This window comes from Gossypium arboreum, chromosome 8 (genome assembly GCF_025698485.1).
Source record: "Gossypium arboreum isolate Shixiya-1 chromosome 8, ASM2569848v2, whole genome shotgun sequence".
NCBI lineage: Eukaryota > Viridiplantae > Streptophyta > Magnoliopsida > Malvales > Malvaceae > Gossypium > Gossypium arboreum.
In genome coordinates this window covers 76,524,268-76,528,399 of record NC_069077.1, presented here as the reverse complement: position 1 = coordinate 76,528,399, position 4,132 = coordinate 76,524,268, and the positions used below count along the sequence as shown (strand labels likewise).

General features: G+C 38.5%; 1 non-coding gene across 1 annotated transcript; it reads right to left on the bottom strand.

Annotated features, from left to right (window-relative positions):
• Nucleotides 1-3,563: 3,563 nt before the first annotated feature.
• Nucleotides 3,564-3,670, bottom strand: LOC128279858 (small nucleolar RNA R71). The gene has a single exon (XR_008270051.1). It is a non-coding gene; the product is annotated as a small nucleolar RNA R71 (small nucleolar RNA).
• Nucleotides 3,671-4,132: the final 462 nt, after the last annotated feature.

Genomic DNA, 4,132 nt, shown 5'->3' with positions numbered 1-4,132 from the left:
AAAATGCTTCCGCGATTTAAGCTGAATTAATATTCCAAAGACAAATATTTTTGGAAACGTTTGTGACGAGATGATTTGCTAACCCCGTACAAAAGGTTTTAATTTTAGAAATAAACCATTAAAGGCAACTTGATTATTGAATGACGCTCTGATGCAACATGCCAGATTCGACCATAATGTCTAGGTCGGGATTGGGGTGTTACATTTAGTGGTATCAGAGCTGAGTTGCAAAACTCGACTGTGGAATAGGTTTTCACGATTTTATATTTCATGAGGTTGTTTCCAAATATGTAAAGTGTTTTGAGGTATTTTCTAAAAAGTGTGGCACACTGAGTCTCCCGCACCAAATCTGTAAGTTCTCTGACTCTGTTTACTGTTATAGACTGAAATGTTATACTGAGAAACTACTATAGATAGTAGTACTACACTGAAACTCCATAGATAAAGTAAACTGAAAAACTGTAGTGAGCTTGCGAATGCAAAAACAAACCCTAAACTACTATTTCTCATAAGACATCTGCTTAATTATTGAAATTGTAACTAAATTGCATAAAATTTCTAAAACAGATAATACGCATAGTGTAAATGAGCATTAGAAGGGGTGCAAGAGGCCGCGATAGAGGCCGTGGAGGTGCTAGAACTGGATCATCGGCATCGGGGCACATGCCAAACATTGTGGCGAGGGAAGCACTAGCTTCACCGGTGGTTGAGACAAGGTCGTTTGATCGAGCAACTAGGGACGATGCATTGTCCCAAGCAATATTGAGGATTCTAGAAAGGGTTACGGGTACTGCTGAGTCGAATACGGTTACTGCGGGCCGTGGGTCAATTACAGAATGACTCTAATCAAATGGAGCAGAGATCTTTAGGAGAGTTTCTGCGGTGGCCCCGAGTATGGTAGAATACTGGTTAGAGGCCATAGAAAGAATTATGGATGACCATGACTATACATCGAAACAAAAGTTGAAGGGTGTTGTGTCCATACTGAGAGATGAAGCCTATCAGTGGTGGCTTATAGTACAAAAGGGTACCTCGTCTGATCGATTGACCTAGGAGTTCTTCAAGACCATGTTTCAGGGAAAGTATATGGGTGCCAGCTATGTGGACGCTCATAGAAAAGAATTTCTAAATTTGGTTCAAGGTGACAGATTCGTGGCAGAGTACGAGGCAGAATTTTTGTCGGTATGCCCAAGGAATAGTAGCAACGAAATACAAGCACTCTGTTCAGTTTGATGACGGCCTCAAAGACAGACTCCGAGTGTTGATAGCTCTACAGAGGGAGCGGGACTTTGCCATGTTAGTGGAGAAAGCTAAGATTGCTAGTAGAGCGTCAGAACTGGGAAAAGGAAAGGAGCAGGGATAAGAGGGAAACCCTTCAACTCGGATTGGAGACTTAAGAAAAATGCCAGAATGGAAGGGCCAGTTCGAGTTAGAGCCCCTGTTTTTGTTACTGGATTACAGCCCTGTGCGGATTATGGGAATTATCATCGAGGTGAGTGTTGAAAAAGAAATGGGACATGTGATAAACCGTAATTTATACATATTTTTACCCCATTTTTAACATATTTTATGGATGATTTCCTATTAGAATTGGTGAATTCGATGCTCCTAATTCTTTAATTTCATGTTTTATACTTAGGAGAGCATAGGAGAGCGAAAGGAAAGAGAAACGGGCCAAAATCGGAGAAAATGGGCCAAAGTACGAAATCAACATGGCCTGGACATCCTCACACGGGTAGACCACACGTGAGTGTCAATTTGGCAGGCTCTAGCACTGCCTAAAGTAATCGCACATGGGCGTGTCCCTGTCGAGCCCAAGTTGAGTCCAATTCAGAAAAGGCTAATTTTGAGGGCTCTTAGGCATTCCAAAGCCTATAAATACATCGTAGAGGAGGAAGAAAAGGGGGGCACAGAATAGGGAGTAAGGAATTATTCCAAAGATGCCGATTGATCCATCTCAGAAGCTGGATTCACCATCAAGACTGAAGATCTCTCCCCAATTTCCCTTCAGGAGTTTTTGGTTTTCTTTATGTTTTGTATTCTTTATTATTCTGAGATGTTTTCTTATTTAGTTATGAATTAAAATCTCTAAATACCTAAGGGGAATGAAACCTAAGATGAATCTTGTTATTATTTTCTGAATTGTATGATAAATATTTAACTTGTTCTTAATTATGTGTTCTTAATTCTTGTTTTGATATCCCAGAATACTGATTCAAGATAAGATCTTATTCAGAGGAGGAATAGACCCTGTCTAAGAGTACATTTTTCGTAATTAAGCAAAGTTGATTCCGTGCCTAGACATAATGTGACAAGATTTTGCTGGATTAGGGTGAAACCTAATAAGTGGATCCATAGATCGAGTTAATGCAACCCTAGGGTGTTAATTAGAGAAAGGTCTCAATTATTCAATCTAGGGATTAGACGTTATTAGTTTTGAATAGGGATAATAACATAACTTAGGGATCTCTATGGAACAAGTTAAATGAATAAATCATCCGATTCGAAGCCAGAATAACAAGTACAGTCTAGGTGGATTTTTCCTTAGGTATTGTCTTAATTCAATCGATTTTCCCAAAACCAATTCCCCAATTCCATTCTCTTTGAATTCTTAGTTTAGATAATTAGTTAGTTAAAACAAAAACCTCTTTATTCTTAGGCTAGATAATAAAAAGATAGTCATTACTAGTACTTTTAGTTCCCTTGGGTTCGAACAATCCGGTCTTGCTAAAACTATACTACTGTTCGATAGGTACACTTGCCTACATCGTGATAATAGTTAGTTTCAAGAACGATTAATTATAAATATTTAAAACCTTCACGAAATCATGCGATCAAGTTTTTAACGCCGTTGCTGGGGAACTAAAATATTAGGAACACTCAATTTTTATTACTTTAGCCAATTATTTTTCTTGCAATCTAATTTTATTGTTAATTTTATTCTAATTTACTAGTTTTCTTTTTCTTTCTTCTGGCAGGTTTTTATAGTTTATGACTAGAAGAAACCCGTCAGGACCACTACTTTTTGATGAAGAAATCGATCGCACAGTTCGCAGAAACCAAAGAGAAATAAGGCGAAGTCTAAGATACATAGAGAACGAGAAAGAAAACAATACTCAACCCCCAACGGAAAAGATGGCTGAAAACCAAGACAATCAGCTACCTCCTGCAATTGCGGTTAATCAAAATCCTACTCCACGCACTATGTATGATTATGCTAAACCTTTTTTAACAGGAACTGAATCGAGCATAGTTAGACCTGCTGTAGCTACAAATACTTCTGAATTAAAACCTAACACTATTCAAATGATACAGCAATTTGTTCAGTTTGATCGTTTGCAGGATGAGGATCCCAATGCTCATTTAGCCAACTTCTTAGAACTATGCGATACATTTAAAATTAATGGTGTTTCTGATGATGCCATTCGTCTTCGGTTTTTCCCTTTTTTGCTGAGGAAGAAGCTAAACAGTGGTTGAACTCATTACCATGAGGGTCAATCACTACCTGGGAACAAATGACTGAAAAATTTCTATTAAAATATTTCCCACCGACTAAAACGGCCAAATTACGTAACGATATCTCTTCGTTTGTGTAGATGGACTTAGAAACTCTTTACGATGCATGGGAGAGATACAAAGACTTACTGAGAAGGTACCCTCACCATGGGTTATCGCTTTGGCTTCAGGTTCAAACGTTCCATAATGGCCTGAATCCTTCGACTCGGCAAATGGTTGGCGCAGCTGTTGGCGGAACCATCAATAATAAAACACCTGAAGATGCTTATGAGTTTATAGAGGAGATGTCACTAAATTACTATCAGTGGCAAGTCATGAGGACAAAACCAACTAAAACAACAGGCGTTTATAATGTCGATTAGATTACTATGCTATCAAACTAGGTAGAACTTCTAAATAAAAAGATTGATCATTTTCTTAGTTGTTCACAGGTTCACCCAGTAATGCAACGCGAAGCAAGTGGAGGTGGAACAAGCAATTCGGAATACCAATCTTATGGCCACAACATTGATAATGAGCAATTAAATTACATGGGTAATAATCCTTGAGCTCAAAACAATCCATATAGTAACACTTACAATGCAGGTTGGAGGAACCACCCCAATTTCTCGTGGGG